This window comes from Mustela lutreola, chromosome 11 (assembly GCF_030435805.1).
Source record: "Mustela lutreola isolate mMusLut2 chromosome 11, mMusLut2.pri, whole genome shotgun sequence".
In the NCBI taxonomy this organism is placed as follows: Eukaryota; Metazoa; Chordata; class Mammalia; order Carnivora; family Mustelidae; genus Mustela; species Mustela lutreola.
This window is the reverse complement of record NC_081300.1, coordinates 45409391-45429633: the sequence shown is the minus strand read 5'-3', so window position 1 is coordinate 45429633 and position 20243 is coordinate 45409391. Positions and strand designations below refer to the sequence as shown.

Below are 20243 nucleotides of genomic sequence, written 5' to 3'. Positions count from 1 at the left end.
CAAGACACACCACATCACAGTCTTCCCTGCTCTTCCACTGGCTGGGGAGATAACAGCTATTTAGCGATATTAAGTAAAATAATAACAATGCATTTTATTTACAAGGCACTTATCCTCCACTGGCATGCAAGGTGTCTGCCTGGAAGCACAGCAGTGAGACAATTAAACTTTATTGAGCTGTCTGATGTCATCCCCGGTGGATGTTGGCATATTGTAAGACCTCGCTCAGGGTTCTTTGTATAAGACTTGCCTTTTCAGTATAACTACCCTTGATTCTTTGTGTATCTCTAATTTCTTTCCATAACATCAATAAAAGAGAATATTGAGGGGAGAAAGGTCTCTTCCAAACAGGGGGTCTGACTCTCGGCTGTGATTTGCTTGGCAATTGGAGATTTTGTGTACAATCTCTTAGAGCAAAAGGTGAGAAATGCAGAAGGAATGGCTTTTAGAAAAACACAGAGAGCAGCAGGAAGCCCTCTCTGCCCAATTACAAGGTGATCCCAGTTCATTTTTACGGTTTGTTTCTTCTTCTTCTTCTTCTTCTTTTTTTTTATCACAAATGTTTCCAAACACAGTCTTGATGTCCTGTGGGGCTGCTTTTGTAAAAAGCCATAGCCTCTGATTTAAGGAGCTTCAAAAATAGCTCTCCGTTTCTTCAGTCTGAAAGAGAGCAGTCAAGTAACAGCACATTTATTCTCTTTGAAAAATAGAAAGATGTCAAAAGCAAAGTTCATGGCAAAATTAGGCTGATTTGTTTTGTGCTTCTGTGATTCTGGCTGTGGAAGTAAACGGGGCGGGGCGGGGGGGACACAGTGGTTTGTTTAATAAGCAAAAAACGCTGTTAAAATGAATTTTGTGCTTAAAAACGTACCCTGGCAGGAAGAATCATCAATTATACAAGCTTTGGGAGAGGGGAAAAAGGAAAAGAAAAAACAACAACAACAACAACAAAGCTTGATAGCCACCATCAGACATTTTCCCCTAGTCAGCATACAATGCAAGCATCATGTTCGGAAAAAGGACAACCTCATTACTTGGATACAAATGATCTGCGGTTCTCAGAGATCCTCTGTGTTGGCTGTGACAGATGCTAAGCAGTAATCCTGCCATGAAAACTGCCAAAAGAAAAGCAGCTTTGGCTGGTAGTGACAAAAGGATGGCCCCCATTTGGAAAACTTTCAGGAGATGCCCAGATGAGATTCTCCAGGAAATACCACCCAGGAAGAGGCCACTGAAGTTCTAATTGAGACAGTATCCGTAGCACTGACTTCCCTCTCCTCACACAACATGATTTGACACTCGGTCCAGTGGTGGCAATTCTGCTGCCCAGCCTGGCATAGTCCTTAGGATGGAGTACCAGCTAAATTACAGGGTCCTGCACTCCATGCTTTTCTTGCTTTGTATATGTAGGGCCTAGCATGCAGGCAGGATCTGTGTTTGTTTGTTTGTTTGTTTGTTTGTTTTTAATTTTATTGTATTATTTATTTAAAAGAGAGCAAGAGCGAGAGAGATCATAGAGGGAGAGGGTCAGGGAGAGGGAGAAGCAGACTCCCTGCTGAGCAGACAGTCCAGTACGGGGCTCAATCCCAGGACCCTGACATCATGACACTTAACCCACTGAGCCACCCAGGCACCCCTGGACCTAGTTTTCATCTCCAAGAAAGTAATTATGTGATTTCTTCTTCCAGACCTTGCAACTGCCATCAATTTACTGATTTTTGAAGTGATAAGAGTTCAAAATCCATTCTGGGAATTGGCTGGGAAATAAATAGCAGTCCCATTTCCAAGTAAAATATACTCTTTTATATTGAATTGGACTCTGTATACTGAAATACTGAGGTTTGGCATTTCTTATTGTTGTTTGTTTATTGGCTGGCTGGTTGGTTGGTTGGTTGGTTGTGGTCATTGTTAATGAGACCCAATGGGAAAAGGAGCCTACACAAAGCATTCTGAATTTTCTAGATTAGGTCTTTGTTCTAACATGGTGGTACAATTAGTCATGTGAACCAAATAGCCTTTTTGACCTTCTTTCTATTCCTATTTTTTTTCTATGAATTTTATGTTGGCCAAAATATCTGGCAGAGGGAGCAGGAGATGTACATTCTGCACCAACACAATGATTTTCCAGGAGCATAAATCATTCCTGGAAGTGCTGACTGTATCTTCATTTTTCTCAAGTGTACCAAGCTCCCACATACTACAAAGCCATATAGCACATGGTATTCCTTCTGCCTGGAACATTCTTCTGCCCTCAGCTTGGTCCAGTTAGCTTCTTTCCATCTACCAGGTCCCTTCCCGTAATCACTCTTTGATTGACTTTTCTAATGGTTCTTAAAGATTTTATTTATTTATTTATTTGACATTGAAGGAGAGAGATCATAAGTAGGCAGAGAGGTAGGCAGAGAGAAGGTGGGGGAAGCAGGCTCCCTGCTGAGCAGAGAGCCTGATGTGGGGCTCGATCCCAGGACCCTGAGAATCATGACCTGACCCGAAGGCAGAAGCTTAACCCACTGAGCCATTCAGGCGCCCCTCTAATGGTTCTTTATCATTTGTTCAGTAAACATGTGCATCTCCTTGCTACTGCTTATCACAGGTATAATGTTATAATTTTTGAGTAAGTCATCCTTCAATTAATGTCTTAAACAATACCTAGAGACTGGAATGTAATGAATGTATGTATGCTCTACACATGACCAATTTTCAGTCAACTATATAGAGATAAAACAAAGCAACAAATCCACAGATAATTTAAAGACCATTTTTAACTGTTTCAGACCTCTCCCCATTTTTATCTCTCATCAATGTATAAGTTAAAGAATAGACTAGACCTAACTCATTTGCATATCCTTTCTCTCTTTGTTCCCCATTTCTTGAGTCCACTCTCTTAATGAGACTGGAAATGTCACTAGCAACAAAAAGTAGAGAGATAGGATCCTTAGACTTGGGGATCAAAAGTGAATGCCAATGGTTAGATCAAAGGTCAGCAATGCAGTGAATCAAGATTTTAGACCATGGCTTCTTGAAAGCATAAAGTAGAAGGAAACTTCACAATTTTTCCCCCTATCTCTACCTCTTCTCTTTAGATAAGATAGATAATCTAGAGCCTTCTCATTTATTTTCTTGGTGTATAGATAGACAAGATGATGGAAAATATATAGTCTAAAAGATATGTTGTCCCAAATTGTTACAGACCTTATGTACTTTTGTCCAAGTATAGCTGAATTGGCATGAATTTTCAAATATTGTGACCATGGTCTCTAAGAGCTGCTACTTTCTCTCTTTTAGCTTGACTGATCCATTTCATTTTACCATTGAATCCATCTTTAGACACACTGACGTCTGACTTTCCCACTGTCTACTCATCTGGGGTAGACAAATTGCTTTCCTGAGTATGATTCTTGGTCCTACTGTTATGAAGCTGGAAACTGATGGAGAAGCATTAGCCCACCAATGAGATGGGCAAGATCCCATAGACCACTCTGGTGGTCTGTGTGGGACTTGTTCAGCTTCTCAAGGAACTAAGATGATAACAGACCTGTTCCGAGATTGGAATTGCAAACCGCAAAGTACTGTAGAGGCTTACCAGAGCTCCAGGATGCAAAAGGTTTTCCATGAGAAGCAAACCTATTCCATTTGTGGCTTTTGCTAGTTTTGCACTATCAAGAAATGTATTTTTAAAAAACCTTTTCTACAATGCTTGCAAAAGCCACAAATTCGATACCTTTGGTTTGCATGCAAAACGTGATGCCTAATTCAGGTTAGACTTTGTATTGCATTAGCTAATGCACTAGAACTTCTTCCAAGAAGTTCCCAGGTCAACCAGTTTAAGCTTCACATTTCAAAGACACTTTGATTTGAGACCTCAGCAAAACATTCACAAAGTAATGAATGGCCATGTAATTGTCAAATTTAAACCTTAAAATATTTAAATGTTGCATTGCCTCATCTCAACACTCCTGATAAGCTCTCATGAAAATTATGGGCTAAAATTGACATTGATTCCATTAGTGCAATAGAGGCAAGTTCATATCATAGAAACAGGAAATAATTCAGGTTAAAATCATTCACTCAGCTGTGACATGATAAAAGGCACACAGTACAGAGGATCTCCAAGAGAAAAATGTATTCCTGGAAATGGTTGAAGGACTTTAAATTGGGGGAAGGGGGGAGGCGTGCAAGTTGTAAATCTCCTTTATAAGAAAATCCTCCAACAGGACTCATAGGCTATTCTATGGCCTATATTAGCTTATGAACTTTCCATGATTGTTGATTCTCACTACTGTTCTTCTACAGTCAGTTTTACTGTCTAAAAATCAGGTTCAGTTGGATTTCCCAAGGCTCTTCTTGACTCTTCTATGGAGTTTGGTGCCAACATGGGTCAGATGACCACAACACTCCACTCTGCAGTATTTGAGGTGACCGCAGTTATAGGGTAAGTGGAACCATTTTCATTATCTTTTATATATAATCTGTGAGGTCTAAGTTGGATTATTTGGTATGAAAGGTTTAAGGTATTATCATTTTTAGTAGCACTTCATTGAGAAATGTATAAGAAACATCTGAGAATTTACTGATCTTTCCCTATTGACTCTGTTACTTGTGATGAAATGATTTAAAAAAAAAAATCTTCAAAAGAGTAACAGTAGAATTTTTCAAATATCTCTTCTTTATCTCCCAACATATCATTAAGCTTTGGATTCACAGAAGCAAAATGGCCTTAGATGATGAAGATATAGATTATGGACTGAGGGCTACATAATTAAACATGTAAGATATCAAGGTAAAGTACCAGAATACATAAAGAGGATAATTTCTTTAGTCAGCAAATGGGCAATAACAGGAAAAGAATTTTTGTCTTGGGATAGTGAGCAGTTGTATAAACATATGATGCAAAGGCTTTTTCAAATAGACATAACATTGCCATATGTTCCATCTGAAAACTGCAGAGGGACTTGGGAAAATCAGAATGATTTAAGATCTCCTATACACATCTCTGCCACCATTTGGTTAGCTGAGCCCAAGCAGCTAAAAGTAAGGAGTGTAGTTAAATAGGGACACATTGAGAGACCATAGTGTGCCCCCAGAGATCTTTGTGTTAAGATAAAGAAAGCCATCAAACATCATGGACAAACTGCTGCTTCCCTTAAGACATGGGAAAGCCTGTGCACTACCTCTGGTCGCTCAGTTCTACCAGAGCTCATGGAAGGCTTTCCTCCAGATTCAGGGCAGAGACTGCTTAACATGGCAAAGAAGGTTTAGACTGTGGGCAACATATGGATTTGCCCTTCTTCAGTACTTAGCTATGAGAAAGAGACAACACTGCTAGGGTGTCAAAAGACCAGTAAAGTAAACAGATCCCTCTACATAAAGGAAAGGCAGCCTACAAAGCAGGCACAATGGAAACAATAGCACCTCAATGCCAAGTGCAGGCTGTGCCTGCACAATATCAAATCAACCAATCGAAGGGTGAAAAATTCAACACGCACAAATGTTTTGTCTACGTAACCTAGCCTGTGTGCTTGCTTTCTTTTTGCAACTGCAGTGAACAATGGTTTTGGTATCATGTAGGCACAGACCCCGTGTAAATAATTGGCACCCAAAGACAAGTCATTGAATTGGTTGTATAGACCACCACTCTCCATTTCATTGACTAAAGGGGGGGAAATGAGATTGTTGTAGGAAGCAAACTATACGACCAGCAGTGGCAGTCTGCTCCATAGAGCTGACTACATTAACCTCAACAGGGTCCAATTAAATCCAGGAGGGTGAACAGCCGTCTGAAAGTCGTTTTTCCTTCATCCAGAGGATCAGATTTATTAATACACAGATATTTTTATTGTCCAATCCCTTAATAAAGAGGATAGGTGGGAACTTTTTCTGGCCAAAATTAATCAGATTGCACTTAAAACTTCAGTTTAGCTGATCATTACTTAAACATTCATTTCAATTTGCTTCTCTTGCTGTCAATAGTCTTTTCTCTAGAATAAAAATAGTTTGTGTCATTTGAAAGTACCCAACCATAAAGACATAAATAACTCTAGAGTGAATCAGAATCAAACGAAGTTGTTTAAATTTATGTCCCAGAAACTTATTCATATATGCATGAATGTTCTTGTTTATAACTCATTCTGCATGGCATCTGATGGGCTCACAATTTAAGTCTTTCTTCAGTTATGGAATTCCTTAGAATAATTTCTTCCTGTATGGACTTCCCCTCCTGCCCCACCATCCCAGTTCTAGTTGCCTCGTAAGTCCTATTCGGCAAATAGTGAAACCTCCAAATCTCCCCTTCCTATCTCTGAAATTTCAAGCTTCATGTCATTGGGCTACATCCAGAGAAAGAATACCTCCCCTCACTTAAATTCATTGATTCATTCATCAAGGGTATCCCATATGCTATTTAATCCACTTAGTGAATTTTTTATTTCAACAATCACCATTTTCATTGCTAAGAAATTATAACTGCCAGATCTTGTTTCTTAAGTACTTGTTGTTGTTTAATAATCTCCTATTCATATAGCATGTTTGCAAAAAGATTCCTTTATCCCTCTGATTATATTATGTGTTCTTAAAGTCATTTTTGGATCATTTATATTATTTCTCGTCTTTCTGGTGTGAAAATGTTCTATATGTGATAATAATAATCTTTCATTGTGGCCATCAACGGATAGTATGTAATTTTTGGTTACCCAGTCTTAGTTCAGGTTTCCTCAAAACAGAGCTACAGAAAGCGGTGTAAGAAATTTATTTTAAAGAAATCCTAAGAAACCCAGCGAAGGAGCAAAGTGAGATAGACAAACAGGAAAGACCAATGTAAGGGATTATTTGTTCTGTTCACCCAGGATTTTTGAGAAGTATAAAGAATCTTAGTTTGCTAAAGGACTTCCTTCCCCCATTCGTTGAAGGCTGCCCCTGGGACTGCTGACATCCTCATACTTTTGGCCTGTGTTTCCCCATGGGCCAAGATGTTTCCCTTAGTTTGGGAGAAGGACCTGGAGCATAAAGCAGAGAAGATATGCACTTAAGGCTGGATTTGCTCAATGTCTATCTAAACATGCATGCAACTGTACAAGGCTGTTGCCACTGAAATTGGGCAAGGATCTCCCACAGGCATTCTGTAGAAGAAGTCTCCAGAATGTGTCCTGAATTGTGATAATTCCTGATAGAGTGACCTTCTTGCAGGAGTGAACTTTGAGCAGTGACATTAATCTAGCCTTTTATCAGCAGCATCTGATTTGCCCTGGCAGTGAGGGTAGCCCATTCACTGCCATCTTTTTAGGGTGCCTCTTTTTCTCTGGCTTCCAGACAGTTCTCATTCTTATTTTTAGGAATGGCTATGAATATTTTTTGAAATGTTTTCTATAATGTTTTATAGGAGAGAAAGATCTCCACCTGTACTAAGCCATCTGCCTAATGTATAAATTAGACTCTTCTGTTATCTGTCTTAAAGCATCACTTACAAGATCACCAAGATTCCCCGAGTAATTTTGGATTTAAAGATTACGCCACATTCACAACATCTATTTCTATAAGGTTTCACCAATGCTGACCTCCTCTCTGCTATCATTCCACTCAAATTCAAAGTGCTAATTATTGGAGGTGAGGCCCTGATCCTCTGAGGCCTGTCTGGGTCAGTCCATTTGAAATTTTTACAACTAGTGTCCTAGAAAATTCATCTAGTAAATATTTGATGTCATACTCGCTTTCCAATGCAGAAGATTGTTTTGCTTTATCATGTCATATTAGTTTTCTAGGGCTGTCATGACAATGTATCACATTTAAGTGGCTTAAACAACAGAAGTTTATTTTCTTACTATTCTGGAGACTAGAAGTCTGAGGTCAGGGTGGTTGCAGCATTGGTTTCTCCTGAGGCCTCTCTCCTTGGTTTGTACCTTCTTGCTATATCTTCTCATGGTCTTGCCTCCATACCTTTCTGTGTCAAATCTCATCTTCCTATAAGGACACCAGTAACATTGGATTTGGGCTCACCTTAATGACCACATTTTAATTTAATTACTTTTTAAAAACCCCTATCTCAAAATATAATCACATTCTGAGATTGTAAAGAGTAGATTTCACCCTGTGAATGGGGGTGAGGGGAGACACTATTCAACTCAGAATACATGTCCATTAAGAATTCTTCAGATTAAAAAAAAAAAAAAAAAAGAATTCTTGAGATTCCCTTCAATATTGTTCAAATGGAATGAAACATTATTCCAGTCTCCATGCACTTCAAATAGAAGGAGTTGCCATTGCTACAGACGTTCAAATCACGGGGGTTTTCCTCCCATTTTTACTAGAAAAACATTTCGGCTAATAATCTCTTTGAATGTGCAGAAAGGAATACCAGGGTGATAAACCAACAAGACAAAATCTTTAGGTCAAAGCTGAATATAGCAAAACCTACTTAATATAAGATTCTACAACTTACGTGAAAAGATAAACTAAGTCACAGAATCATTTTAATTAATTTCTTTTTAAACTAATATGTAGATATCATTAAATACTTAATCAAACAGTTCAAAGGGATCTTGAATGTAAAGAAAGTCTTCCTCCCACCTCCATCCTCAGTTCCTGGCTGTCCTTCCCAGAGGCAACCACTATTATCTGTTTCTTAATTATCACTCCAGAGATACTCTATGGGAATGCAAACATGTATATTAATGCATCCTTTTTGCTTTGTACGGTAGAGGTATAGTTTACATATATTTTGTGTTGTGGCTTTCCACTTAACAGTCTTCACGATTACTCCATCTCACAAAAAGAGATGTACCTAATTATTTTCAAAGGCCAAATAATTTTTTGTTATATGGGTGTACAAGTATAAATAATTTTTTAGCCATACCTACTGATGGCCATGTAGGTCGTTCTGGCCTTTTGTTGCAATCAATAAGGTCATAATGAGTAGCCTTCTTTATACAGTTTTGCACAGAAGTACACTTAAAAAATAAATTTCCACCCATAGAACTACAGGTTCACATGTTATGTGTATTTTTACCTTTGAAATACATTGAGAAATTTCCCTCCAAAGAGTCTGCATCAATCTGGAATCTTACAAACAATGTATATGGATATTTTCTACCTCACACCATGTTAATATAGATTATTATCAAACTTTCAAAGTAACTTATCAGTTTGGTAGGTGAAATAGTGGTACATCATTATTTTTCTAATTTGCATTTCCCTAATTATGGGTGAGGTTGAGAACCTTTTCTTACACTTAAGAACATTTGGATTTGTGGTAGAAGAGTCAAGATGGCAGAGGAGCAGCAGGCTGAGATGACTTCAGTTAGTGGAAGATCAGCTAGATAGCTTATCAAACCATTTCGAACACCTACAAATCCAACAGGAGATTGAAGAGAAGAAGAGCAGAAATTCTAGAAACGGAAAACCGACCACTTTCTGAAAGGTAGGACCGGTGGAGAAGTGAATCCAAAGTGACAGGAAGATAGACCATGGGAGGAGGGGCCGGCTCCCGTTTAGAGCTGAAATAGCAACAGAGCACAAAATCAGAACTTTTAAAAGTCTGCTCCACTGAGGGACATCACTCCAGAGGTTAAGCCGGGGTGAAGCTCATATGGGAACAGTGTGGCCTCAGGCCCTGCCAGGTCACAGAAGGATCGGGGCTGTCAGAGTGTCACAGAGCTCACAGGTATTAGAACAGGGAAGCCGGCTACAGAGACAGAGCCAAGGAGTGAGCTCTCAACTTGGGGCTACCTTAAATCATGATCCATGGCACAGGCCACTGCTGTGTGAGCAGGGACCCCACAAGATCCAGGGATATCCCACTGGAAGAGCACAGGGATCTGTGGGGCTCAGAGACTCCAGGCAGGGCTGTGTGCCAGAGACAGAGAAGCTTGGTCACAGGCTGGGTGATCTCAGAGCACAGCTGGAGGCCAGGGAGATGGGAGTGCTTGAGTGATGATTGAGTGCTTTTCTCCGAAGGCGCACTGAGGAGTGGGGCCCCAAGTTCTCAGCTCCTCTGGGCCAGAGATTGTGAGGCTGCCATTTCATTCCCATCCTCCAGAACTCTATGGAAAGTGTTCAGGGAACAAAAGCTCCCGAAAGCGAACCTGAGCAGATTACTTAGCCTGGCCCATGGTAAGGGCGGTGCAATTCCGCCTCGGGCAAAGACACTTGAGAATCACTACAACAGGCCCCTCCCTCCAGAAGATCAACAAGAGATCTAGCCAAGACCAAGTCCACTTACCAAGGAGAAGAGCGGAATTCCAGAGGAGGAGAAAGCAACACATGGAATTCACAGCTTTCTCCCCATGATTCCTTAGTCTTGCAAAGTTAATTAATTTTTTTAATTTTATTTTTTTCTTCTGCTAAATTTTTTTAAACTTTTACCCTTTTCTCTTTTATAGCTTTTTAACTAGTTTATTTTAACAATAACTTTCATTAAAAAAAATCTTTTTTGAACCTTCATTATTATAGTTATATTTTACCCTTCATTGTATCTAACTTTATTTTTTCTTTACACATAGCATTTTTTCTTCTAAAAAATATCGGGGTACAACTTCTTCTAATAGATCAAAATACACCTCAAATCTACCACAGGGCCTCAAATATAGCACAGGGCTTTATTCTAGTCTCCAGTCTGAGCAAATTCTCTCCGCTTTCTTTTTCTTTATTTTCCCAACCAACTTACCTTATCAACTCCTTTTTTTAAAAAATTTTTTTCATTTTTATAGTCATATTCCATCCCTTCATTGTGTTTACTTATATATGTTTTTCATTCTTTAAAATTTGGGGAGGTAGTTTCTTCTAAGAGACCAAAATACCGCCAAAATTAAGTGGGTGACCCTGTTCTATTCACCAGTCTAATATATGTATATTTTTCTATTTATTTTCTTTTTTAAATTTTTTTTTCCTGAACTTCTTTTTACCCCCTTTCTTCCCCCCCACGATTTGGGTCTCTTCTGATTTGGTTAAAGCACATTTTCCTGGGGTCTTTGCCACCTTTTTAGTATTTTATTCACTCCTTCATATATTCTTATCTGGATAAAATGACAAGGCAGAAAAACTCACCACAAAACAAAGAAAAAAAGAACCAGAGGCAGTACCAAAGGCTAGGGACCTAATCAATACCTAATTGGTAATATGTGAGATCTAGAGTTAAGAATGATGATTATCAAGATGCTAGCTGGGCTCAAAAAAGGCATGGAAGATATTAGAGAAACCCTGTCTAGAGAAATAAAAGCCTTTTCTGGAGAAATAAAAGAACAAAAATCTAACCAAGTTGAAATTAAAAAGAGCTATTAATGAGGTGCAATCAAAAATGGAGGCTCTTACTGCTAGGATAAATGAGGCAGAAGAGAGAATTAATGATATAGAAGACCAAATGACAGAGAATAAAGAAGTTGAGCAAAAGAGAGACAAACAACTACTGGACCACGAGGGGAGAATCCGAGAGATAAGTGATACCATAAGATGAAACAACATTAGAATAATTGGGATTCCAGAAGAAGAAGAAGAAAGAGAAGGGAGCAAGGTATATTGGAGAGAATTATTGTAGAGAATTTCCCTAATATGGCAAAGGGAACAAACATCAAAATCCAGGAGGCACAAAGAACCCCCCTCAAAATCAATAAGAATAGGTCCACACCCCGTCATCTAATAGTAAAATTTACAAGACCTAGCGACAAAGAGAAAAATCCTGAAAGCATTCTGGGACTAAGAAGTCTGTAACATACAATGGTAAAAATATTAGATTGGCAGCAGACTTATCCACAGAGACCTGGCAGGCCAAAAAGAACTGGCATGATATATTCAGAGCACTAAACGAGAAAAACATGCAGCCAAGAATACTATATCCAGATAGGCTGTCGTTGAAAATAGAGAGATAAAAAGCTTCCAAGACAAACAAAAACTAAAAGAATTTGTAAACACCAAACCAGTTCTACAGGAAATATTGAAAGGGGTCTTCTAAGCAAAGAGAGAGCCTAAACGTAACAGACCAGAAAGGAACATAGACAAGATACAGTAACAGTCACCTTACAGGCAATACAATGGCACTAAATTCAGCTCTTTCAATAGTTACCCTCAATGTAAATTGGCTAAATGCCCCAATTAAAAGACACAGGGTATCAGAATAGATAAAAACACAAAACCCATCAATATGCTGTCTATAAGAAACTCATTTAGACCCAAAGACACCTCCACATTTAAAGTGAGGGGGTAGAAAACAATTTACCATGCTAATGGACAACAAAGAAAGCTGGGGTGGCAATCCTTATATCAGACCAATTAGATCTCAAGCCAAAGACTATACTAACAGATGAGGAAGGACACTATATCATACTCAAAGGGTCTGTCCAACCAGAAGATCTAACAATTTTAAATATCTATGCCCCTAACATAGGAGCAGCCAATTATATAAACCAATTAATAACAAAATCAAAGAAACACATCGATAATAATACAATAATAGTAGGGGAACATAACACTCCCCTCACTGAAATGGACAGATCATCCAAGAAAAAGATCAACAAGGAAATACAGACCTTAAATGACACATTGGACCAGAGGGACATCACAGATATATTCAGAACATTCCATCCCAAAGCAACAGAATACACCTTCTTCTCTAGTGCACGTGGAACATTCTCCAGAATAGATCACATCCTGGGTCACAAATCAACTCTCAACCAGTACCAAAAGACTGGGATCATTCCCTGCATATTTTCAGACCACAATGCTCTGAAGCTAAAACTCAATCACAAGAGGAAATTTGGAAAGATCACAAATACATGGAGTCTAAAGAGCATCCATCTAAAGAACAAATGGGTCAACCAGGAAATTAATGAAGAATTGAAAAAATTCATGGAAACAAATGATAATGAAAGCACAATGGCTCGAAATCTGTGGGACACACCAAAAGCAATCCTGAGAGGAAAATATATAGTGATACAAGCCTTTCTCAAGAAACAAGAAAGGTCTCAAATACACAACCTAACCCTACACCTAAAGGATCTGGAGAAAGAACAAGAAAGAAAGCCTAAACCCAGCAGGAGAAGAGAAATCATAAAGATCAGGGCAGAAATCAATGAAATACAAATCAAAACAACAACAACAACAACAACAAAACTATAGAACAAATCAATGAAACTAGGAGCTGGTTCTTTGAAAGAATTAATAAGATTGGTAAACCCCTGGCTAGACTTATCAAAAAGAAAAGGAAGGACCCAAATTAATACAATCATGAATGAAAGAGGAAAGATCACAACCAACACCAAAGAAATACAAACAATTATAAAAACATATCATGAGCAACTACATGTCAGCAAATGTGACAATCTGGAAGAAATGGAGGCATTTCTAGAGATGTATAAACTACCACAGCTGAACCAGGAAGAAATAGAAAACCTGAACAGAACCCTAGCCAGAAAGGAGATTGAAACAGTCATCAAAAATCTCCAAACATTTATTCTTCTTCTACCCACTTAAGCCTCCATGTTGCATCACCACTTCCTCATATCAGGGAGATCATATGATAGTTGTCTTTCTCTGCTTGACTTATTTCGCTAAGCATGATACGCTCTAGTTCCATCCATGTTGTTGCAAATGGCAAGATTTCATTTCTTTTGATGGCTGCATAGTATTCCATTGTGTATATATACCACATCTTCTTGATCCATTAATCTCACAAAACAAACTGAGGGTTGCCGGGGGGAGGGGGTTTGGGAGAAGGGGGTGGGATTATGGATATTGGGGAGGGTATGTGATTTGGTGAGTGCTGTGAAGTGTGTAAACCTGGTGATTCACAGACCTGTACCCCTGGGGATAAAAATATATGTTTATAAAAAATAAAAAATTAAAAAAAAAAAAATTAAAAAAAAAAGAATCTCCAAACAAACAAGAGCCCAGGGCCATCGGCTTATCAGGGAAATTCTATCAAACATTTAAAGAAAAACTAATACCTATTCTCCTGAAACTGTTCCAAAAAATAGAAATGGAAGGGAAACTTGCAAACTCATTTTATGAGGCAAGCATCAACTTGATCCCAAAACCAGACAAGGATACCATCGAAAAAGAGAATTACAGACCAATATCCTTGATGAACACAGATGTGAAAATTCTCACCAAAATACTAGTCAATAGGATCCAAAAGGACATTAAAATGATTATTCACCATGACCAAGGGGGATCTTTTCCAGGGCACAGGGTTGGTTCAACATCTGCAAATCAATCAATGTGATACAATGCATTAATAAAAGAAAGAACTATAACCATATGATACTCTCAATAGATGCTGAAAAAGCATTTCACAAAGTACGGAATCCCTTCCCAATCAAAACTTTTCAGGGGCACGTGGGTGGCTCAGTGGGTTAAGGCCTCTGCCTTTGGCTCAGGTCATGATCCCAGGGTCCTGGGATCAGGTCCTGCATCGGGCTCTAGGCTCAGTAGGGAGCCTGTTTCCTCCTCTCTCTCTCTCTCTCTCTCTCTGCCTGCCTCTCTGCCTACTTGTGATCTCTGTCTGTCAAATAAATAAATAAAATCTTAAAAAAAAAAAAACTCTTCAAACTGTAGGGATAGAGGGCACATACCTCAATATCATTAAAGCTATCTATGAAAAACCCACCACAAATATCTTTCTCAATGGAGAAATACTGAGAGCTTTTCTGCTAAGATCAGGAACACAGCAGGGATATCCATTATGACCACTGCTATTCAACATAGTACTAGAAGTCCTAGCCTCAGCAATCAGAAAACAAAAAGAAATTAAAGGCATCCAAATCGGCAACGAAGAAGTCAAACTATCACTCTTTGCAGATATGACACTATATGTGGAAAACCCAAAAGACTTCCCTCCAAATCTGCTAGAACTTATACAGGAATTCAGTAAAGTGTCAGGATATAAAATCAATGCACAGAAATCAGTTGCATTTCTGTACACCAACAAGAAGACAGAAGAAAGAGAAATTAAAGAGTTAATCCCTTTTACAATTGCACCCAAAACCACAAGACACCTAGGAATAAACCTAACCAAAGAGGCAAAGAATCTATACTCAGGAAACTATAAAGTACTCATGAAAGAAATTGAGGAAGACACAAAGAAATGGAAAAATGTTCCATGCTCATGGATTGGAAGAACAAATATTGTGAAAATGTCTATTCTACCTAAAGCAATCTACACATTTAATGCAATCCCTATCAAAATCCCACCTATTTTTTTCAAAGAAATGGAACAAATAATACTAAAATTTATATGAAACCAGAAAAGACATTGAATAGCCAGAGGAATATTGAAAAAGAAATCCAAAGTTGGTGGCATCACAATTACAGACTTCAAGCACTATTACAAAGCTGTCATCATCAAGACAGTATGGTATGGACACAAAAACAGAAACATAGATGAATGGAACAGAATACAGAGCCCAGAAATAGACCCTCAACTCTATGCTCAAGATAGAAGAAGATTAAATAATCTTCAACAAATCAGGAAAGAATGTCCAATGGAAAAGAGAGTCTCTTCAACAAATGGTGTTGGGAAAATTGGACAGCCACATGCAGAAAAATGAAACTGGACCATTTCCTTACACCACACACGAAAATAGACTCAAAATGGATGAAGGACCTCAATGTGAGAAAGGAATCCATCAAAACCCTTGAGGAGAACACAGGCAGCAACCTCTTCGACCTCAGCCTCAGCAACTTCTTCCTAGGAACAACGCAAAAGGCAAGGGAAGCAAGGGAAAAAATGAACTACTGAGACTTCATCAAGATCAAAAGCTTCTGCACAGCAAAGGAAACAATCAACAAAACCAAAAGACAACTGACAGAATGGGAGAAGATATTTGCAAATGACATATCAGATAAAGGGCTAGTATCCAAAATCTATAAAGAGCTGATTGAACTCAACACCCAAAGAAGAAATAATCCAATCAAGAAATGGGCAGAAGACATCAACAGACATTTCTGCAAAGAAAACATCCAGATGGCAAACAGACACATGAAAAAGTATTCCACATCACTTGGCATCAGGGAAATACAAATCAAAACCACAATGAGATACCACCTCTCACCAGTCAGAATGGCTAAAATTAACAAGTCAGGAAATGACAGATGCTGGCAAAAATGTAGAGAAAGGGGAACCCTCCTACACTGTTGGTGGGAATGCAAGTTGGTGCAACCACTCTGGAAAACAGCATGGAGTTTCCTCAAAAAGTTTAAAAGAGAGCTACCCTATGACCCAGCAATTGCACTATTGGGTATTTACCCTAAAGATACAAACGTAGTGATCCAAAGGGGCACGTGCACCCAAATGATTATAGCAGCAATGTCCACAATAGCCAAACTAGGAAAAGAACCTAGATGTCCATCAACAGATGAATGAATAAAGAATATGTGTTATATAAATATATACAATGGGATACCAAGCAGCCATCAAAAGAAATGAAATCTTGCCATTTGGTGACGGTGTGGATAGAACTAGAGGTTATTATGCTTCGTGAAATAAGTCAGTCAAAAAAGACAACTATCATGTGATCTCCCTGGTATGAGGAAGTGGAGATGCAACATGGGGGGTTGGGAGGGTAGGAAAAGAATGAATGAAACAAGATGGGATCGGGAGGGAGACAAACCATAAGAGACTATTAATCTCACAAAATAAACTGAGGGTTGCTGGAGGGAGGGGGTAGGGAGAGGGTGGTGGGGTTATGGACATTGGGGAGGGTATGTGCTATGGTGAGTGCTGTGAAGTGTGTAAACCTGGTGATTCACAGGCCTGTACCCCTGGGACTAGTAATACATTACATGTTTATAAAAAAAATTTAAAAATTATATGAAAAAAGAAAAAACATTTGGATTTGTGTTTTCAAAAGGCATTGCTCACAGTCTTTTTCTGTTTATCAACTGCTTATCTTTTATTAATTATAAAATAGGTTTTAAATAACTATGGGAGACTACTTATCTATTTATTATTTCTAGAAAAAGTATCAGATGAACACTGTGGATTTCTAAATCTGCTTAGGTCTCCTAAGTATGCCTTTATAAATGAATAGCAGGGAATAATAGCATTATCACTAGATAAGAAGTCTCAGTTCTACCACAGTTGGCAGCATTTTAGTAACCTGAATAGATGAAGAGTTATACCATGTTCATTGATAGAACGAGTTAACACTGAAGATGTCAACCCTCTCCAATTAATTTTCACATGCAAGGTAATTATAATAAAACTGCCCAGCAGAGAGTCGCCTGGGTGGCTCAGTGGGTTAAGCCTCTGCCTTCAACTCCAGTTATGGTCTAACGGTCCTGGGATTGAGCCCCTCACTGACTTTCTACTCAGTGGGGAGCCTGCTTCCTTCCTCTCTCTCTGCCTGCCTCTTTGCCTACTTGTGCTCTCTCTGTCAAAAAAAAAAAAAAAAAAAAAAATGCCCAGCAGAAAATTTTTTAGGAACTCTACAAATTTATTCTAAAATGTCTGTAGAATAAAAAAAGTACACAAATAGCCAGTTCAATTTTGAAAAAAAGAAGATCAAGGAAAAAGGAGCATGCTTTATCTTAAAAAACTTTCTTTTAAAGAATGGTAAAAGAATATTGATCAATAGAACATAAAAGTTCTCAGGGGAAAAGAAAAATTAATCAAAATCTAATAAAAAATTAATGTATTCTATGTTGGCTAATTGAATATAATTTTTAAAAAGGAAATAATACAGGGAAAATGTACAATCTAGAGAGAAAATTCATCTTGAATTTCTACATAGGCCATACTCAAAGTGGATGCCAAATGGTACAAAGATCTAATGAAGAAAGATAAAATTATAAAGTAATAGAAGAAAATGTAAAGAACATTTTTGAAACTTAGGGATAAGGAACGACCTATTAAAGTAGATGCTCAAAGCATAAAACATCTAGATGTCTATAAAATAAAAATCATCATAAACAAAGTTAATGGACAGATGACAGTTTGGGAAAAAATATTTGTAATCTCTAAACTTAAACAGGATTAATATTTAGGATACACTATGAACTCCTGGAAATTAATAAGAAAAGGGTAGGAAACAGTAGATAAAATGAGCACAGAACATTAGCATGTGGTTCACAAGAGGAGAAACCTAAATCGGGTTGTTGCAGGTCAGGTTTCTTGGAAGACAGACTAGATGATGAAAATTATAATCGAAAGTTTATCAGGAATTGCTATCAGGATAAACACCACCATGGAAAAGACAGAAGGATTGGGAAGATGGAGAAGTGGATCTATAGCGCAATCTCAACAAATGACTCAGCCCATCCATCTCAGTCTGCTAGGCTACCATAACAAATTACCATACATAGGGTGTCTTAGACAACAGAAATTTATTTTCTTATAGTTCTAGATCTACAAGTGCCAAATAAAGGTCAGGCAAGGTGGGTTTCTAATAAGAGCCCTCTTTTAGGTTTGTAGACAGCTGCCTTCTTTCTGTCCTCACACAGCCTTTGATCTGAGTTATGTGCAGGGAATAAGATATCTCTCTTCCTCTGCTTATAAGGCCAGGAATACTATAGGATTAGAACTCCACTGCTATGGCTTCATTTAACCTTAATTACTCCTAAAATCCCTATCTCCAAATACAGTCACACGAGAGATAAGGGCTTCAAGATATGAATTTGGGGGGTAGAGGCCTAGGACACAATTTAGTCCATAGGGCCACCTGGTGAGATCTCCAAAGCTGGAATAGTGTGGCAGATTCTATTTTCCAAAAATGCCTGCAATCTCCTATGCTACATGTTTTCATAAGGTGACCATGATACTCCTCCCATGGAAAAGAAGGGTCTACAGCCTCTCTCCTTGAACACTGATAAGCTTTTCTGACCGTATCAGTCAACAGAAAATAATGAATACATGTCTTCCAAGGCTAGGTCATAAAAGGAAATGTAGCTTTTAGATTATTTGTTTGAATACTCATTCTTGAAGTATTTAGCTGCCACATAAGCAATCTGACTAGTCGGAGACCACGATATTATGAGACAGCCCCAACTAACCCATATGAAGGAAGCAAATGGCAAGACCCTGAGAATACACAAAGAGAGAGACAGAGATGCTCAGACAAACTCCAGCTATCTTAGCCCTCTGTTTTATAGCTCCAGCCACCATCTGACGAAAATCGTGTGAGAGACCCTAGATCATAACTTCCCTTTGATCGCCTCCCAAATTCCTGAGCCACAGAATGCCTGCAGCAGTGATTTGATATATCTATCTATCCATTTGATAGATAACTAGAATAGACAACTTCAGAATTGTCTCAATTGGGACAAAAGGACTAGACTTGATATGCCTACATTTACCACTCACTGAATGAGGACTCTTCTGGGAAGTGGTGACTTTGGGCAAGATAACACTCTTCAGCCAAGGGCCCAAAAAAACTTACCAAAAAAAGTGCTGATTGCTGAAGGTCAATGACCAGCAGAACTCCCAGGAACTTGGGGGAATAAGTCCTTTGGTCTTGAAGCATGAGCCAGATGGCATATCACAACATCTGTTATGGTCCATCCCTTGTACCACTTAGATCCATTTCTTTTTATAAGTTCTGCAAGCAGCAACTCCAGCATTCCGGTGGGCCTTTTTTTTTTTCCTGTAAGAAATATAAGACAGGGAGATTAGTGGGATGACCCATAGTTCTACAGCTGCAATTTGTCTTAGGACACCAAAAGATTCTCATTTTTTCCCTTCTTTATTCTCTATTCTAGATTCCTTTCACTCTCAGAGACTCTCCTGATCTAGGGACTTACCCAAGGGGTGACCCAGCCTCTCATTATTGAAGAGCCTAAACTCCTGCTCAAAAGTCTTTCTGTTGCAGCTGTAAGTGCTCATTTACATCAGAATTGGGCAACGTAGTAAAAACATACCCAGGTGAAACTTCTGAATCCTAAATACCTTCTTCTTCTCTGGATTCTGTAATAGAAACCCTATTTCCCATTGAAGCAAAGCTCATAGGTCTGATGTGAGGATGTGGGATCCATGTAGGTGGATCAAAGACTCTAAATCCTCACACAGTGGCACAGGCATGGACTATAAGGGAAAAAGAGTATGTGCACATTCTAGTGAAAATGAACTGATATCCTTTTGGGGCAGAGGTTTAAGATACTCAACTTGCCATCAGGTCATACCTCAAGAGACAGTTCCAAAACTGGGGGCTTCGTTGTTGGTTTTTAATGCTGGAAGCTCAAACGTACAGCAGTGACAGTAGTTAGAACAGCCTCAGTGTGCAAGAGCCCAGCCTACTGAGCCCATGCATAACCTCCTTCCCTGTCACCAT

General features: G+C 38.7%; 1 long non-coding RNA gene across 1 annotated transcript in view; it reads right to left on the bottom strand.

Moving 5' to 3' along the window:
* The window catches only part of LOC131811520 (uncharacterized), a 75655-nt gene extending 56105 nt beyond the window's left edge, over positions 1 to 19550 (bottom strand). The window contains exons 1-2 of the long non-coding RNA XR_009345966.1: positions 19356 to 19550; positions 7815 to 7953 (exon numbers count right to left, since the gene is read on the bottom strand). This is a non-coding gene — a long non-coding RNA (uncharacterized LOC131811520). The remainder of the gene's footprint in view (positions 1 to 7814; positions 7954 to 19355) is intronic.
* Between the last annotated feature and the right edge of the window lie 693 nt (positions 19551 to 20243).